Genomic DNA, 20,548 nt, shown 5'->3' on the forward strand with positions numbered 1-20,548 from the left:
TCATTTACTTTTGGTGCGGATCCAGATACTGTTGATAACTAATCATCTACTGACTGTTTGAGCACTAAATCAATGACGTACACAGTGCACACGCAAGTTATGTGATAAATAAAAATTTTGGAATTTTCTCCGATGTGCAGAGACGTGACCTCACTGATGAGGGTTTGAGTTTATCTTGAAAGACAATGCACCAACTCAGAGATAAAATCCCAAATTCTTGTAAAAACAGCCTCGACCTGCACCAATATTCTGATGTAGACGGGGCCGTAATTGGGTTAAAAAAAATTCCAGGACCATATCAGGACAAAAATGTCTTCTTGAAATACCTCCGGTATTGACAATAACTGTTGGCGCCGATTGCAACGAGAGCTGCTCTTATATGGCCATTAATGCTCCCACTGTTTTCTTCCTCTGAATCAAAGCGCATCACATCATATCTGACTGTCAGTTTTTTGTGCACGCTATCCTCTTTTTTTTTTTTAAGTGAGCCACTCAGAGTTGCAACTAAGCTTTAAATGACTCTGGAGGGGCAGTCAAGGGGAGATAATGTGTGTGTGTGTGTGTGTGTGTGTGTGTGTGTGTGTGTGTGTGTGTGTGTGTGTGTGTGTGTGTGTGTGTGTGTGCGCGTGCTGCATGTACTCTTTGCTCATAACACATACAGAACAGCTGATTTGTGTTTACCAGCAGGCACTGCCACTGGCAACAGTCAAAAAAACTCAATCCTCTTTCTTGCAGTGAAACAACGTGCGTCAAAAAGAGAATGACGACAGGATGTGACTCAAAAAACGAACGTGAATTCTGCTCAAGCCGTTTCTGCGCCGCATAATAATTACGCTTCATTACAGATGAACTAAATCGACATCTTATTCAAGCGCTCGGCTGTTTGCACGACTTCTCATCGCCAAGCGTGCGACAAATCTGCCGTTCTCTCCTTTTGATGACGTGCCCATGTGTAACACCTGATAAAGGGGCTGGGAAACCAAAGCGAGGAGTGGTTACTGACGGTTTGAGTTGGTTATCTGTGGTAGCATTTCATGTCAACTTACAATAACTGGGAGCACTCTCGGGGGTTGAGTCGTACCGCAGACACAAACCCACTCCCGACTCCGGAGTGGACGCAAACTATCTGGCGGGACATTTCTTCAGACCATCTCACAGCTCAGCCTGCCCTTATTGCCAAATGACTCGGTGAACCGTGAAATGCAATCCATGAGAGAGAAATTTAATTTCCAGATAACAAGAGGACAGCAGGAGCCTCACATTGAGTTTCTGTCTGAGGATATCAAATCAAGTCGCCTCATTTGAATAAGACAGGCATGCACAGAAGGAAGGACAGGAGCTCCGAGCAGAGCATCATTATTTTGACTCAGCTGGACCGTCACCGCGCTGACCGCAGCCGCCAAAACAACAGAGTTTGCATTAAAACTCAAACTGCGGCTGTATGCCCGGTTGCATTTTCACGCTGTTAACGAAACTTAAACAGGTTGCATTTTTAGAGGCACCCAGTCTGATGCAAAGCATTAACACCAAAAGCTGCATGCACCCACTCACACACACACAACAGTTGTGTGAGGACATTTTGTTTGCTTGCTGGGGTTTTGTTTTGTTCCCTCAACTTATAACGTTTCTGGCTTATATCATAAGATGAATAAAATCAAATAGATAGAAGTTAATCATTAAAAAAAAAGTCTGCTTTCGTTACATGAGGGCTGTGAATCAGGTGTGTTTAACAGTGACGTCTATGAAGCTCAATTTCGCCATTTTGGGGGTTTAAAGGAATAGGTCACTGAAAATTGAAATTTCAAATCATTATCTACTCACCACGCTGATCCAAAAGTTGGGAGAACAATCAGAGTCCACAAAACATTTCTGGAGGTTCACGGCAGAACAGCACTGCAGCATTCTCCTTTCTACTTCTGTCACTTAGGAGAATGTGTCAGTGCTGTTTTGCTGTGAAGCTCCAAAAATGTTTGATATGATAGATACGTGAATTTGTCCTTTAAGAGATGAATCTGCGGGGTCATAAGATGATTAACGGGAAAAGACAGAATCAGAAACCCGCTTCTTCTACATTCTTTCATGTACATTCTTTAAACTTTTCTTTGAAAAACTGAAATACCGTCCAGTTTCACCTTTTCATGCCTTTTACAAGTTTATAACAGATCACGACAAGATTACAGACAAATCAAACTGGGATAACAAGAAAGCATTGCTTTGTTTAAACCACACGCGGGCCGTTTAGATCAATGTTTCATACCCTTTCAGGCCTGTCACTGTGGATCTGCGATCCCCTCGTCACAGGTTATGACCTCAGTGGGGATGTGAGCTGTGAGAATGTTAACTAAAGGCTGAGACTTAATGTCCCCCAGAGCACTGTTTGAAGCTAGAAGGGCGGCGGGGTCCGCCACATGTAAACAAACTGAATCAGTATGAAATCGTGCTTTCCTTAAAGGCCAGTTTGTTAGTTCAGTTTTATTGATTTATGAAAATGAAGAGTTTGTTTATTTAGGTTTTTTTTCTTCTATATCAGTCAATAAAGCTTTTTCTCTCCTGATGACAGTTTCTTGCAGTGCACCTTTAAATACTGTGTCCAGCATTTCGCAAGAAAAAGGGGAATTATTAGAAACAGAAAAATAAACACATATTTGTGGTTTGGATCTGCTCCTATCCCGTTAATCATCTTGTGACTCCTCAGATTTAATCTCCTGCGATATTTTAAGATGAAAAAACAAAAAACAAAAACAAAAAACAAGAGCGAGAGAGACGCATGTCTTTTCTTTCTAATTTCTTTCAATTATCTAGTAACACCTGGGCTGGTAAAACCAAATGGAAAAGACACGTTTCTGCACTTCCTTAAACGCTCTGCAATTTAAAGGCGATGGAGCATAATTGACACATAAAAACCCCACTTAATAGTATTTTTACATTATGGATTTCACCCTCTATCTCCTCCTGCTAATGGCATATTAACTGACTGTAGTTTGCCCTGTATATGAGGAGGAGGAGGAGGAGGAGGAGGCTGTCACACACACACACACACACACACACACACACACACACACACACAGAAGAAGAAGAAGAAGAAGAAGGACATGGTGTAGAGCATGTCATCATGAGAGAAAAAGCCCCGAGGCAAGAGCTCTAAGCTGCTGCTGAGCTCTGTGTGTGTGTGCATGTGTGTGTGTGTGTGTGTGTGTGTGTGTGTGCGTGTGCGGCTCCACATATCAAACCAAGTCCACTTTTTTCCTGGAGCCAATCAGTCCTACACCACCAACACTAACCATCCTCCACCACCAACACCAACACCAACACCCTTCACCTCCATGCAGGTTCAGGCACCAGCACTTACAAACACACCCACATCACCCCACACACACACACACCCCAACCCCCCCTCCACTTCATGGATCTGGATTATTATAAGCATGAAAAATAAAAATAAAAAATAAAACGAGCGTTATTGCAAATCAGAATGTGTGGAAACAGACTCGCCTACTGGAGCTCCTAGTTGACCGTGGTGGTGGTGGTGGTGATGGTGTTGGTGGTGGACGGTGTTAATCTGACAGCATGCCGTAGCAAAGGAGTGCAGGCTTGCGATACGAGAAGTGGGAGAGGGAAAAAAAAAAGCTCCTCGGCGGAGAGGAAGCGAGTCTAAAACCGGGCGAACATCCGCGATCGCTCGGAGCCGCCGGTTAAATGTCGACACGATGAGGAGCAGCTCGTGTTACAGCCGAGTTGTTGGGAGCAGGCGAGACTACCCACCGATCCGATCATCTCCCAACTGTGACGGGGAATTACAGCCCGGGCGATTCATCATTACCTTGTGCGTCTCTCTCTCTTCCCCCCTCCCCTCTCCCACTCTTCGGAAACGACGGGAAAGCAGCGAAGAAAAAAATCCAGTCCGTCCGCCGATCCCGGTCCCGGTTTAGTGCCCAGCTCCTCTGCTCGGTCGGGCTGTAGACCTGGGGAGCGATCCGCGGACCGAGCAGCCCACAGTAGCTGGAGACATGGTGAACAAATCGGTGAGCGGTGACCTACTTCCGAAGTGGCAAGCTGGAGATAATATTCATGCGCTGCCTGCGTTCACAGTCAACGCTGCACCGGGACATCCCTGTGTAGCACAGCGAGATCACGCTGCACGGACGGAACCGCGTCCACAACCTTATTTATAAATATATATATAAAAGAAAAATTATCCTCTGTCAGAAAACTGCATGTGTCATTTTTATTTTTTATTTTTTCCACTGCGATCTTAGTTTATGACAGGAATGCGCCAGCTCTATTTTAGAGCAACAACATCCCACTAGAAAAATAACCAAACTTATCCCCCGATCTGATTTTTACTTTCTTTAAAATAAGGACAGCAAGAGGTGATCACCTGACAAAAAATGCATATACATGTTTGTATTTCTTACCAATAAAAAGTGTTTAGACAGCAAGGAAGCAAAAAGTTCAGAGCAGTAATACGCAGACAAATAGGTCCTTTGGTGCCAAACATGACTGTGAACGCACCACTGAATGATTACAAAGTCAACACTGAAGAAGTAAAGACAGTAAAGTGTGAGTGTAATCTCATGCTAAGCTCCCATAAGGTAACCATCATTAAGATCACTCTCTCTAATGAGTATTACATCCATATCACGAATCCCTGAAGGAGTATTGGGATTCTTTGCATCAGATTTAATGACAGCAGAAATAGAAGCAGGCATCCCTCTTAATTAGGGTCATTTACTGTATCCTCTGCACTTAACAAGGCAATTAAGAAATAATCAGTAAACTACGATACTGACACTGTGCACTGTGCAGTACATGGACTAAAAATGGCACTCAGTAGAGTGCATACCTCCACCGCGGCCCAGCAGCAGCCCCCCTTAATCCAGTCAAACCTATCCAACATCAAACAAAACATTCAAGTTTAAATCCGCCCAGTCAAGATTTTTATCTGGATCTGCATCGGACTGTACTCACTCAAAGATATCGGCTGACTAAATACGTCAGATTTTTCAATATACTCTCTCTCATGATGTTAAAGAAAGAACATTCTTAGCTCCTGTCCCTTCAGCCCATCTACTCTGGATCAAAACTCGCCATCCAGATTTTCTGGAAATCCGCTCAGAAATGTTTGTGTAATCTGCTCACAGACCAACAAACCAACAAAACGTCAGCAGAAAATGAAAGAAGCTTGCATCTCTCTTACTTCGGGTAATTTACTATATCCTCGATGGTTTCGCATTAAGGAGTACTTAGTAAACTAAAGTCCTATCACAAGTGTGCGCTGGTAATACCCCTGACTGTAACTACCGCATACAAGGAAAGTACAGATCCTACAGGAATATAGTAATATATAGAGCACTACTATAAGATCACTGGTAGATAGCATCATATCTTCACTTAGTAAGGAGAAATTAAGGAATGTAATCAATAAACAGAAAAGACTAAAAAAAGTCCTGTGGGAATATAAGGTCACTTAATTGAAGTTCAAATGGAAATATTATACAACTATAATAAAACACTAAGCCCCTGTATTTCCTGTTAACAGCAGCATAAACATTATTAAGCATTCTCCTGAAGTACAGTTTGTGTTTGTACACTGTTCTGTCTTCTACACCGTCTGTAATTTTCTTGTGTGCATTTATTGCAGAGTTCTTGTTTGTGCCGTCCTTTGTGTTTGTTGTCGAGTTTTTATGTATTTTTAAAGGCCCGTCAAGTGACGCGCATGGCAAATTAACGCAGGCTATAAATGCTGCGGTGTGTGGCAACAGTTTAAGCTGCCCACTCGTCCCTAATACAAATACACTTTGAATAAATGATTAGTCAATATGCAGGAATTTACCAGCGACAATATTGACAATGAATTCATTATTAACATTCATTTTAGGCAAAATATGTACACACACAAAAAAAAAAACACTGGCTCTAGCAACTCAAACACAAGGAATTTTGTGTTTCATCCCATTAAACTAAAGCAAATTAAAGCTGCTTTAGGTGATATTTTTTAAGTTAAATGAATGTTACAACAGTATTCACTGTTGCAGAGAGCCTAGTCAGTAACCCATGTCACTCCTTCTTCTGCTCAGGAGAAAATCATTTTCTGGTATCCCTGCCCACTTGTATCCAATCAGGACAGAGAGCTCTATAAAGAGGCGGTTCTATGTTTGCTCATCAGCGAGGAGAGAGCCATATCCTCCTGTTCTGTTTTCCTTCAAAACTTGATGAAAAGAGAGAGGCAGAGAGAAAAAAGAAGCGAGCAGGGAGTGGACCGCAAAAGGAAGATGGCTAAAATGACGAAAAACGCTTGCAGCAGCTTTCGTATCTTTCGCATCTTTGTGTTTCGTCTGTTAGTTTGGTTCAGCAGTTCTCACTCATAGACATCAGCTGCCTAAATACGCCTGATTCTCATCATCAGCTCTCGTGGATTATTCACAGAGAAATTAACAGAAATGTCGATGTTAAAAGGAGTAAGAAAACATTTCCTGGACCCGTCCCTATATCCGGATTGGCACCAAAAGTTAAAGGGGTCTATTCTGGGCCATGACCCATCCTCCGTCCAAGCTTCATGGAAATACGTTAAGTGGTTTTTGAGACATACTGCTGACCAACCAACCAAAGAACATTATTACCCCCACCTTTTTGATGGCAGGAATAACAAAAATAAACTGTTAGTTTGAGCCTATAAAATATGTTATACAACATAAAGATCAGCGTAAACTCGGCGTGCACAGTCACATAAACATTATGAATTATGAGGTCAACTCTCTAATGAGCATAACATCCATAAATAAAATTGCAATTTTTTTCTGTCAGATTAATGACAGCAGAAAATAGAAGCATGTATCCCTCTTAATTAGTCTCAATTACTGCCTCCTCTGCTCTTAATGATACGTGGAATCTAATAATGATGATGAGTGATCGCTCGCTGATCATCCTTTATTACCCCCCTTCTTCAGGAAACAGATAACATCAACCTATTGCCGTGCGACACACACAAAACCACACACACTGTCACCGACGGCCACTCCGAGGGAAAAAAAACAACTTCAATATCTGGCGGGTTGGGACCTCTTAACAACCACTTGATAGGAAAAAGGCACAACGTTATCAAGTTAGCAATGTAGTCGGAATCGAGCTTAATTGGTATAAATGCTGATTGTCCTCATCAATATCAGCTTTGCAGTGTGTAATTAACAGCTGTAAACAAGCTGAGTGTGTTGAGTTAATGAGGCGTGAGCACCGGGGGGGAAGCTGAGGGAGTATAGACTGCTGAGAGCTGACCTGCACTGCAATAAACACACTGCAACACACTGCAGAGAGAGGCAGGAAACCGACCGGGACGACTAAATGCTTCCTACATGCAGGAAGCACTCAGTCACTCACTCAGTCACTCAGCCACTCACTCTCTCCCCTGCTGGTGGTGGCGCACTATATATTAAAGGGTAGGTTCACTCTCAATTGAAACTTAAAGTCATTATCATGTTTCCGTCGTGTGAAAATACCTTTTATGAGCGGCGAGAGTGAACAGAAACGGCTCTTGAAGCTCCATGAAGGTGAGGGGAACTTCACAGTCTGATAATTACGTACAGGCTCATCACCACGAACGACTCCTGTCTTATTACACACGGTCATTTGATTCATTGTTACCACGGAAATATTGATTTTAGCCGCTTTTTACTTATCTAAATGCAAATTCCCCTCTGGCGTAACATGTATGGCTTTCACTGCTTTGATCAGTGTGAGAGTCTTTTTCATTTCCCTCTTACAGGGTGATTATACCCACATGCTAACTTATACTGAAGCGAGCTGAACTGTGTATTTTGTCCATGTTCTGGCTCTTCTTCTTCTTCCTTTTCTTCTTCTTCTTCTTCTTCTTCTTCAAAAAAGGATTTAAATCCAGCATTTTCCCAGGTGAGACAGGTGTAAATAAATGATTGGTAAAACATGAAGAATTAACACTGTGGGAGGCTGAACTGAGCTGAGACATCAGAGAAATGCGTTCAATAAAATTAAAAATTAAAAACACGTTGCAAGAACACTCGCTACACGATCACTGATAAATATCTGAATATGACGTTTTCTTTCACAAGCAAAAGCAGAGACGGGCTCTTAATATGATGTCAAGGCCACCCGGCGGGGATCAAGCGGATCAGGACAGCGAGAAATGTTTCAATCCACTTTGATTTTTCTAAAAGGGCAGGACTGACTGCTCTGATCAGCGGTCATAGACAGCAGGCAGACCGTCCCTCTCGTCTGGAAAGCATTCACCTCGCTGTCCTTGAGAGAAGACGTGTAAAAAATGATTTTACACTCAACAGCGCTTCTCAAAGAGCCGCCTGCTCCTTTGTAGACAGTTCCCGACCACCGTCACCTCAGATATCTCCAGACTGATCTACATTTGGCCTTGTACCCCCATTCGACAAGATCTCGCCCCAGAAACTCTCATCTCAGGAGATATTTACTGAAGATGATGAATTTTTCATTCTGCAGGAGGAGGGATAACGTCGGGGGGGAGTGAAATAACACTGAAATTCTTTATTGATCTCTTTCTCCGCCCGCCCGAAAAGCTCAAAGTCTGCTGCAGACCAGCCCCCTGGAGCAGCCGTCCTCTGTAAACAAAAAGTTTACAAAAATATCTGAAGTATAGTTTGTCCTTTAAAATAAAAACACCCTTTGAAGCAACTCTGTCTACCCTTCTAGTCTGAATGATGGCTAACGTCAGCTACAATAAGCAAACCAAAGCTAGATACTGCTGCGTAACATTACTGAGTCGGTTCACTGACTTTATAGCTCTTACCGGTATATTAATATGTGGCTGATACATTATGTGTTAGCATCAATGATTGATCCTGTCACTGAACAGAGACCTGGGATTTGCTATTTACAACAGCTGTATTGCACTCCAAAACAGTAGGCGGTGCAAAAAAAAATTGTGACATTGCACAAAATATGGATAACAACATACTGTTGCTTTAACACACATTTCCTCATTCACTTCCATTTGAATAAGCACCACACGTAATATTTACTGGTTTTACGTAGACACAATCACAGCTTTTTAATGTGCAAGCTGTGATTTCTCCAACAACACTGCTCTGTAACTGCTGGATGTGTTTTGCCACATCAACTTAAAAGGTAATACTATAAACATTTTGTTCACATCTTGGATGGTCAATTTGTCTCTGTCAACAATTTTCGGTTACAGCTTTTCGAGCAGGTCTGTGGGCTTAAAGAGGTCAACACCCCATCCAACGTGACTGTGGTGACATCCAGCAATGTGTTGGTGTAATACACTTCCAATCCCCAAACCACCTGAACGTGAACGTGGTCTATTTAGAAGCATCACACATGTTGTGAACAGAGAGTGCGTATGGATACAGGCCAACTGTTAACCACCGACAGACAGTACAGTAGGAGAGGCGCAGAGGAGGGAGATGTACAGCAGCTAATGACATTAGAGGGAAATATGTCTTCAACGAGATGATTCATGCTGTATACATGCAGTGAAGTGAAGTGATTCAGGAGGCCTCGTCCGCTCCAACCAATTCAGCAGCCAGTCATTGTCACGCCACTGAATACCTTGTTAAAAAAGGTTTTCTAAAGAATGCTTGTGTAAAAAGAGAAGTATTTGCGTCACGCACGACGGCAACAATGCCCTACATGACTAGTTTGTTTGTGTGATATCAGCTTGTTCACCGAGATAATGTTCGCTTCGGTTAAAGTGCTTTTTATGAAAAAGCACAGACTGAAAAATTAATATTTCTGTCGGAAGTAAGACATCACAAGAGAGAAGAATAACGTAGGTCGGAATTAAGTAATTCCATGAAAATTGACAGGACATACACAATCAAAACACAGCTTTTGTACAGAAAATGTCAAGAGCACAGAAAAGTACAGTTCAGAAAGCATACGCACGCTGCACTACAGAACAGGTAGTAAGCTGTTATTTCTCAGCTTCAGCATGTAGCCTACAGATGTAGAGATGACAGTTCAGCACTACAGAGCAGATACAGGACAGGAAGTGTAATTATCTGCATCTACTGTTCCTCTTCAAAGAGACAGGGCAAGATGCCAGACAGCTTGACTGGCAAAGGGGGGGGGGCAGAGAGCCAGATAGAGAAAGTGAGATAGTGATGAAGACTGAATTCAAAAAAAGATCGAAGCAAGGCGCCGGAGAGGAGTGAGGAAAGTGGAGAGGGAGTCCCACACCTCACATCTCATCGAGCAGCAGAAAGTCAAACTTAGTAGAAATCAGGGGGGCAATTTTTCACATTCACCCTCCTGTTTTTTTATTCGCCCGACAGCTCCGCAGAGATACAGACGTTTGACACACACTTCCTGAGCTAGCAAGCGAGAGAACAAGGGAGAGGAGAAATTAGAAGAATGTGTGAGAGACAGCGATGGACGGGAGCGAGCGGAGGGGAGGAGAGGGGGGTCAAAAGACAAGAGAGTGATGGATTGAGATAGCACGGCGAATGGAGACAGAGAGAGATTGTCATCATCATCATGAACAATGACTCTCTGATAGAGGAGGCCTGTCGCTGGATTTTCAACCCAGCTGAGGAGGCAGCGAGGAGGGGGCGGCCCCCCGCCTGCCCACCTGCCAGGGCCTCAGTCATGCTTTTAGCATCTGCCAAACTGAAGGACGCTCCGTGCCATGTGCTTTTCACTGAAGGAGCCTGACGTTTGTCAGTCACAGTGAGGGCTTCTGTTCTGTCCGGCCTCAGCCAAACAGGGTTTAATGTCTCCCCTCACACACAGACACAGACACAGACACACACACACACACTTGCAGCCCATGTAAACAATCCCAGTATGTGTGTGTGTGATGTGAGCGAGACCCTGGCTCTGAAAGCCCCCACATCGACTGCAGCTGTGGGCCGGCCAACAGCTGACGCTGGGCTGTGTGTCTCTGCTCTCTTTTCTGCTTCCTTCCCCACCCACCCCGCCTTCTCTTCTTCTATGTTTCCATGAAACAGACCTGTAATTTTCACAGCTGTGTCTCGGGCACTGTGCCAGGGTGAGTCAGGGAAAGAGAGAGTGAGAGAGAAAGAGAGAGAGACAGAGAGAGAGAGAGAGACAGAGAGACAGAGAGACAGAGAGAGAGAGAGAGACAGAGAGAAAGAGAGATAGAGAGACAGAGAGAAAGAGAGACAGAGAGAAAGAGAGGGAGAAGGGCTGGCTAATGGCTTTTAGAGGCATACAGGCTACAGCACAGCTTCACTAAACCATGAGACACTCAAGATTCAAACCACAGGAACATTCAAACAACCGAGTAAGATCCAGCTCAAAACAAAGTACAGGTTCTGTGAGTTACAACCACAAAGGACAACGGAAGTTTGCAACTTGGGTCTTGTTTTAAAGTTCCACCATCCCCATCTGTCGGTTAGGATGACATCGTACTCAGCAAACGAAACTGCCGAAATCTGGAAACACACCAGCGTCTCCACTGCAACGTCAGGTACCACAGGTGGTAATGAGGTCAACAGTTTAGTCTCATTCACTCAGACGTGTTATTCGGCGGTAAAAGCACAAATACAAGCACGCCCAAAACAACTGTAACAACCCCAATTTGCGGGAAATCTGTTTGCACGCACAACTGAGTAAATACAGTGGGTCAAAGTTGAACCCAGAAGTCAGTCTGGAAACTGTGATGCATTTTTAAAACTTTAAGGAGTCTAGGTCATTTTGCTGTTTGCTGAGGTTTTCTCTTCCAATTAAGAGTGACTGATCTTAGCTTTTTATTGCCTGCCCATTGCATATTGGACTCATATTTGGCAATGTTGTCATATTCCCAGATCTGGGCAGAGGCTTGATTACCTACAGGGAATATCGGACATCTCTCCTGAGGGTTTTGTTTTTTTTAAAGATTAGGTCTTTAATATACAGGGTTCAACTGGTTTGGACAAACTGTAATTCAAGTTTTTATAGAAAAATGCAGGCTGTGTTTCAGATCCTGATCTTTAAGAGTCCTCACTGAGGACTTGAATTCAAGAGCGCAGGTTTGGTTCAGAAGGGCAAACAGAAAAACATAAAAAAGTACATTAAGTGGAACATAAACTGTAGATAAAAAATCATTTAACCCTGAGCAGAACCTGTTGGTCTCCTTCCAAAGCTGCTGCTAAACAACCGCAACAACCTCCTCGAACAAGAGCAGAATCTAAATGTCCATATGTCGGCATTCTTGCAGAACGCGCAAACTTTGCGGGGACAATCCAGAGAAGTCTGTGAGTGCTGAGGGCCGTCTAAACCCACGAATCATCCGGTCCTCATGGGGCCTCAAGCACAATTTAAGCTGAGAATCCTTCCAGAGAATCCACTCGGGGATGCAAACTTCACTGATAACATTCTCCACGATTCATTACAATACAGACGCAGCTCTAAACCTAAGAAAAAAATAACCAGATTTTACTTCATTACCCTGTTATCATGTTGCCCAGAAATATCATTAAAAAGTCACGATCCAGAAATGTATGATCTTATATCACTGAAACATCATAATTAATGTTGCTCCAGGACCAAAGCCATGTTTCCCTAAACCTAACCAAAGAGAGACAGAAAACTGAAAAGAAAATGTGTAAAAAAAACAAAACAAAAATACTTCCCGATGAAATATGAACCCCAGTCTTACTCTGGTCCCATTCAGCCACAGCGGCTTGCACCAGGTGCAGGCTTTGCCATGTTATTGTAAATAGAAATGATGCCCCCTGCATAACATTAATTACAATGTTTTAGGAACAACAGCAGATACACCATACAGAAACATGTAGAAGCATAGGCTATAGAGGTATTCAAGATGTATTGTATTTGTGTGTTGGCCTGTCTACCAGCTGCTTTTATAACCTCTCAAGTGAAGAGGGTGGACATTTGGATTCAGTATCTAGCCCGAGAGAGAGCTACTCAAATGAGCATATCGATATTTGTATCAACTCGGCTCTTCTCTCATCTGGAAAGAAGCTGTACAGTAAGAAGACTATGTTCAAAATAATAATAATGATCCTCAATGTATAGTACTTTCCCTTCATTTTTTCAGTTTTGTGCTTCTATGTTGCGTATTCCTGCGTGTGTGTGGGTGGAATGGGGGTAATTAGTGACCCAGCGGTTCAATTTTGCCTCCGAGCCCCCTCATAGGTTAATCCAGCCACAATCTCAGCCAACAGTTTATAGACTGCATTGTTGTAACAACCAATAGGAATGATGGGACGGTCATGATCACAAAACTAATAAGACCCACATAGTGAAAAATAAATTAAAATATGATACGCGCCGGGACCCGAAACATACGAGCTACAACTCCAACACACAGGTTTCACAATGATTTACAGCCCCACACGTGGCCATGCAAATCTCACTCAAATGAAGTCATTTACTTTGGTTGACTTGGGTATCATTACTTGACAGCAATAGGCTAAAAAGGTCCTTTAGTTTAATAGTTCATTTTACCAATGTGGCCTCTCATTCTGGCTGTTTCCCCTCCTGCCTTCCTACGTCCCTCTAGGATTCTGTTCTTGAGTGAAACACAGATGAAAAACGGTTGATAAGCAGAAATCTGTGAGCTACTAAATGTTCATTTCCTACTAAATGTCCAATCTTTAAATCAGAAATGGGAAGAAGATACTGGATAACAGATACCAGATGTTATGTGGAGCATGTCCATTCAAAGAACATATTCATCCTGTATAGTTTGAGATTGGACAACATCTCCACTGGTCCAGAGTCGAGCCAATATTGACCTACCACTGATACAATGATATTGGTGTATGTGTTGCCTGATATGTGCCATATGGAAACTCTACTTTTTAATAGAGTATAATGCAGAAAAAGATCCATCCATCCATCCATCATCTGTACACATTATATGTACGCCGCTTAATCCTCTGCAGGGTCGCGGGGGGCAGAAAAAGATGCTTCATATATTTTAGAATGTTTTAGTTCCTGGCAGGTTTGCTGTTTCATTGCACCGATGTCATTTTAGACAACAATGTTAATTGTTAAACTGTAAAAGATCCTGTTTCTGTTTCATAGCTTTTTCTCTGCTATCCCATATTTGAGGGCTCACTGCAAAAAAAAACAAAAAAAAAAAAAACAGAAAAAAACGTGTGTATATCGGCCAATTTGGGAATTTTTCTTCCTTATATCATCAGCATCAACACCCGAAATCAAGCATCGGTTGGGATAGTCCAGTTCTTTTTGCACACCAGAAGGCTCATCCTACATCCTACACATGAACACTGGATTCAGGATGTGATGTACTATTTACAATTGGAGAAGATCTGCTGTTTTATCAAGGGGATTACATACATATATTCATAATCAGATATAAAGCTGAAGAATTGTAGTGACGCACACTATGCTCTGCTCCTCATGTTCATGCATGTCTATTAATACATTTTTATTTTTTTCTCTCTGTGTGTCTTTTTGTTCAATCTGTCTCTTCTCATTCGCCCGTGCCTGTTGAGGTTGTTTTTTTTCTCAGGTCTGTGTTTGTTTTATTGCCGCTGTGTGTGTCTCTTCCGTATCGTTAATAAAAAAAAAAAATACTCAAATAAAAGACCCTGAGGTAGCTCGTGCTGACTGGCCCACTGCGTGAGTGAGCTCCTGTAAGATAATATTTAACATCACTCTGTGGGCAACAACAGCGTGACAAGTGTTTTGGAAAAAGAGGGACGTGCCAGTGTACTTTTCCAATGCGACTGAACAATAAGGTCATTCACACCGGGTGGGTTGTCACTTTCCACATATTTTTTTTCTGCGCCTTTAATTTGGAAGATGAACCACAGGATGATATGGACGATAATGACACGCTCACAGTACAAACAACACGGCTGACACCTCTGCTGCACACATGTGGCCCGTATCTGAGCAGGAAGTGTTTGTCTCCTTTGGGACAGCAGGGAGGACAGAGTGTTTGGGTGACAGGAGGCATGTTCCCCTCCTCCTCCTCCTCCTCCTCCTCCTGCTCCTGCTCCTCCTCCTCCTCCTCCTCCTCCTCCTCCTCCTCTGCTCTATGGCCACCACAGGACACTTCTTCAGAAATAATGGGATTATGCTCATGATTGATATCCAGCTTTATGGCTCACGTGTGTGGGCACTTCACCTCCATTCAGCGTGCTGCTATGACGGGCCCCGTCAAAGTCGGCTCTGGAGAACTGACTAGACACAAATCTACCACGACCTCCAGAACTGAAGCTCTATTGTCGGGCTTTTCTAGTCCACGAGAGGCTTTACAAACACCATTATAGTGAAGAACTCACTAGGCGACTTGCATGTCATGCATTATGTTATCACCCCGATGTCACATCAAATCCTGTTCCCTTCAGCTGGCTTTCCCAGCAGCAGATGTTTCGGCTTTTTACACATCGGATGGTTTTTAATCCAAACAGGGCGGCAGCTCACTTTTATTTTTTATTGGTGATGAAGCCAATGATTATTTCCTTGATTAACTCATAAAATTAATTCAATAAATCATGTACAATCATGTGTAAGGGGTGCATAATCAGGTCCCAAGTCTGTAACCTCCTTATATTACAACTAGCAGAGGGGGAAGAAGTACAAAAGAAAAATCCTTGACAGTACAACAACGTGTAGTAGTGAGTACAGTGAGTCTGAGTCAAAATGCACAATTACACAAAACAAACCCATATGTACAGTCAGCATAGAGAATGCGTACAGTCGTGATTGGATAACTGGAGCGGTAACAGGGTTCAGCTTTTATTATCTTTCATTCACACTATGGTACCAACCCAATCGCAGAGAACTGAAGTCAGCGACATCCATTTCTGCAAACCACGTATAAGTTGCTACTTCACCTTTTCCTAAAGGTCATAAACATGTAATGTGAAAGTGGTATGAGACATTCCCTTGAAGTGTCAATACAGTACGTAGCCTATGACGCATACAATTGGTTTGCAAAAGCTCCCAACATTTCATCCTGGTGACTGAGCTGATCAACAGCATAAAAGCTTTGCTCACTTTCTAGAATGAGCACTTTAAAAAGGGAAACAACAGCGCCGTTAGGACTGCAATCTGTACATATATATCATAAAGCGTTTCCATCATATATCTCCTCGGCCTATCAGAGGAGCCTACATTCAGATAGGGAATCCATCACTTTCTCCATTAGGTATTCTCTTCTGGCAGGAGCGATCAAAAACATTATAAACATGTCCTTTAAAAAGTGATCCATCTGTAAATAATCTCTGCTCTGTGCCTCCCTTTGTCACCTTTAAATGTTCCTTAAATCTGACAGACACCTTTCACTGTCTCGTATGTATTATCTGCAAAATCACCTTAAAGCACACAGTCTGCAAACAGAATGGTCCATAAGAGCTTTATATTATCATACATTCTATTACTGGATTATATTAGCAGCAGCATTAAGATTTAAAGAGCTTTTTAATGTGCTATCTGGATGAGGACAAATTATCTTTCTAGTAACACTTACCATCATTAATAACAACAACTATCCAACTACTGGCTATCCAAATGAAGTTTAGAGATGAACAACACCAGCAGTGCCCCAAATTTTTTTCCCTTGAGGGGCCAAAACTACAACTTAATGGTGGGCCACAGGCCAAAGAAAAGGCCTATCGCATCGTGTTGTATTGTGAAGATGCAAAATGGTAACAGTGTCCAGAGTTCCCTAAACTGTCTGACTTCCTCTATTCCAAGCGTGAGCTGTCCCACGCTGCTCAGATTATGAGCAGAAAACGAATAATCAGGAGATAATCAGCGCAAACTAATATGACTTTTTTTTGGGCCCACTGGCCCCATGTGGACAGCCCTGACCTGCACAATGTCCATTCATCACTTACAGGGAAGCAGGTAAGGCCTATTTACATCATCATTTCCACTGTTTTCACACCTTTTTTCTGTAATGTAACTAAGGTTCTGTCAAACAGATATAGTGGACAACAATTCCCTCGAATTAGAAGTATTAAATAGCAACAAATGGACATAATAAAGCAGGATCAATCACTTCAAACTGTCCAGAAACCAAAGATATGTATATTATAATCCTATAGAAAACACTTGCAGTGCTTTTTCTTTGTGCTCAACAAATAACAGATGTAAATCATAAAAGAATCAGGCAGTAAAAAGGACCAGCAGGACCTTTAAGTCCACATCAGCTGCCGGGCTGTTTGTCCTGGCTGTACTGGGAGGCTACAACTCGGCTTTGTAACTGAGCCCCGCGCATCAAACACCTCTCCTCCTCCATCAAACACTGGGTGTAACAGTACACCTCTCAAAACTCTAAACTCGGCAGCAAGACAGGAGCCTCAAACTTGCCTCGAACTGAAGCAGCTTGTGTGACATTTTTCTCTGCGATCGCGAGCCGATCGAGGCTCCTCACCCGCCGCCACAAACACACCCCGGTGTCCGTGCCACCTGCAGGGGAACCAGGAGCGAGTCCTGCGAAGCGATCGGCAGAAAGTTCCCCCCCCCCCACCCAGCAGAACAGAACAGGAAGGCTCTGGTTCGTCTGCGTGTGGCTGACACATACATTATTATCTGTATCCCGACCTCGGAGCCGTCTCATGGCTCGATCTCGTCCCGCCTGACACTTTCAGTTTTGCACCCGAGAGGCGATAAGAGTTGAGGGGCTGTTGTGTCTTACCGCTTCGTAGACTGGGGAGAAGAAGAAAAAAATCCACCTCCTCCCCGAGGGAGACGATCTGATCGAGGGGAGATCACTTCCACAGGGCGAGAGAGCGATGCGTCAGGTGTACGCTTCCCACAAGTGAAGGAGGAAAACGGAGCGGAGGACGACTCATGTTGAGTTGATCGACTGAAGCCTGTTTTTTTTTTTTCTCTCTCTCTCTGTCTCTTTTTTTTTTCAACTCCAAACTGCGCCGCTCCCGTGCGCTCCGCGTAACAAAAAAAAAAAAAAAAAAAAACACTTCAAACTACAATCCCGGTTCGGAAGACGAAACGAGGCGAGAGAAGCGTTCACTTGGCTCCTGCGAAGTACGGCTCCACTTCAGCGTGTTTTTACATAACAGCATCATCCGCTTTTTATGTTGACGCATCATGTAGCGAAAACATGGAGTTTCTTAAAGGGCCACGGACGCGCCGTCCACATGTCACCGTCCCCCAGCAGCAGCGGCGGTGGCGGCGGCAGGCAGCGGCAGCCCCGCTGTGGCTGACAGATGGCTTTCACCTAGTTAAAGTCTTTAAGCCCTCTTCTCCTGACACTCGCGTTAACCCCGGCAGCAGCGGCAGCAGCGGGCTCAGGAGCCGCTCAGGAGCCGGACTCTGGAAGATCTGCGGTTTGTCAGCTCTGGCTCGTGACCAAAACCTGCCCTGACATGTGACTGCACGGTGCCTCATGGATGTAGCGCGTCTCTTTATTTTCTTTCTTTATTATTTTTTTTTTAAAATGTTTTTGCTCCGGCTGCTGTTATAATTACTTGTTAGTGCAATTCACTGAGATAAAACAAAATATGAATACAACGGGACAAAAGTGAAGAGCACGCATGCAGCACATTAGGACTGATCCTTGGAGTCTTCTGCAGCACAACTAGTCATCTGACAGACACGTTGCACAAGTGAAACACACACATCTCAGACAGGGGCTGATGTAACACATGTTTGCATACATTAACATTTATTCAAGACAGAAGAAAATAACAACTTATAATATGTATCATGATGCTACTTTCTAATATTTCAAATACCATGGATTTATAATTTTGTATTGATCGGTTGTGAGCAGTCAGGAACGACTTTGGGATTGCCAGGTTGTGGAAAAGTCCCTTCCCTCCACAAGTCAGATTGGGATCTCTGGGATCTTCCAGAGGCTTAGATTACAACGGATGAGCTGTATGGAGTCATTTTATCTTTGTTTTCTTTTGGTTTTTTTTCAACTAAACAACATCTACTTCAGTTGTTTAGTTGAAAGCAGCAACGTTGTTCTGCTGTGAAAGTCCAGAAATGTTTTGTGGACTAAGAAACTGTCTTTCTTTACTACCGCATGAATGACTGAACTTTAAATTTTGGGTGACCTTATCCTTTAATAATGACCTTTAAAGCTGTGGTTAATGAATTTGTTAGTGCCTTATTAGAAACAAGTACCATAATCAGACATGAATAAGCCATCATTATGCAGAAATAACAAAAACTGTGCGAGTTGTGAGGCCAGATCTCCGTCGTGTACTTCTTTGTATTTACATCAGAAAGGTCACCTCCCGCGGCATTTCGCGAAGGTTACATGGCATCCGACAAACATTTATCAGTGACTTACTAACATGAACTTCAGACTCGGTGCTCATGTAAAGAGGGAAACCTTCACCTAACAATAAGGCATTCAGTTTGAATGTCTCCCCTGAAGGGAGGAGTCCTTCCTGCTTAAAACAGAGCCACACGGCTCAGAAGACAAAGCTCGCTGACAGAAGTTACACAGCAGCTTTTATCACACAGATGTTGACCCACAACCTGGAGGCCAAGAGGTCATTTAAAGAATGCATTACAATCAATTACTGCTGATGATATTTGCAACATTACATTAAGTGACATGACTCACACGCCAAGGTGTAAGAACCAGATAATGATACAATGACAGTTTATTAATCCTGGGGTAAGGGTTGTTGAATCTTTGCTCATTTGGATTAAGGAAAGTAACTTATCAAACAAAAGAAAAACTTTATGAAACACTTTCTTAATTTCTCCTCAATCAAAAGACATTCCCTCCCCATCACCAGTCTTCAAAAACACTGTCTCCCCTTTGGCTTTTCTAGAAACAAGAAGCTCTATGTGCAGCAGATACAGAGGGATCACAGAAACACGCATCTTTTCTTTATTTTTTGATCACATCTGAACAATAATGCATTTCAGCACAAGCCCAGTCATGTCTTGCTACAGAGCACACAGAGTGCCTTTATCATTTCTGCAGCGTGCCAAGGAAGAAGCATCTTCACATCTAAAATGTCACTCTTTCATCTCCAGCGGAGGCTTCAGAAATAAAACAACCGGCCCTGAATGTTACTGTTAATCCTGCAGCTCAGCGCTGAGTGGTTTTTATCACAGAGAGCTGAGAACGACACACCGCGGAGCGATACTGAGCCGTATCAAAGTCCAACCAAACAGTCTTGTGCACATCAATCAGCCTGAGTCCCGGCCGCTGACAGAGACGAAATGACAGGAGATGGATCGGAGGCAATAAGTCGACGATCCATCATTTTAACAGGTGATGGATGGAGGAGTTTCAGCAGCAGATTACTGAGAGGGGGATTAGAAGATAAATATGAGGAAGGCCAATGATTTAGCAGTGTGTAATTGTTGGAAAAGTACTGCTAACTTCATAGAGACTTCAAAGTAATGCTTTTTTGTACAGTGCAGCACATAGAGGAACAAAATTGTGTTTCTCCGGGTCTCCGGTGCAAAACAAAAAGGCTGAATGATGCAACATTCAGCAGGAGAGAAGCAAACATTTGGACTTTATATAAGGAGAAACAAAGAGGACACACAAACAGGTAGAGAAACCACATGTGTGTTGCCAGTGCAATATGCAGCACAAAGTGCAGCTGCAGCAGGAAAATCAGTGTGCTAAGTAATACAA

The 20,548-nt window shown here is 43.1% G+C and overlaps 1 protein-coding gene across 4 annotated transcripts in view; it reads right to left on the reverse strand.

The window, feature by feature from the left end:
* bahd1 (bromo adjacent homology domain containing 1) overlaps positions 1–19,185 on the reverse strand; it is a 34,376-nt gene extending 15,191 nt beyond the window's left edge. Inside the window, exon 1 of one of the 4 annotated variants that reach the window (XM_037071222.1) lies at positions 17,609–19,185. The gene's annotated coding sequence lies outside the window, so the exon portion shown is untranslated. Of the gene's footprint in view, positions 1–3,488; positions 4,201–17,608 lie in introns of those variants that run through there. The other 3 variants (XM_037071225.1, XM_037071223.1, XM_037071224.1) reach the window with 3 other exon arrangements.
* Between the last annotated feature and the right edge of the window lie 1,363 nt (positions 19,186–20,548).

Source organism: Acanthopagrus latus, chromosome 16 (genome assembly GCF_904848185.1).
Source record: "Acanthopagrus latus isolate v.2019 chromosome 16, fAcaLat1.1, whole genome shotgun sequence".
In the NCBI taxonomy this organism is placed as follows: Eukaryota; Metazoa; Chordata; class Actinopteri; order Spariformes; family Sparidae; genus Acanthopagrus; species Acanthopagrus latus.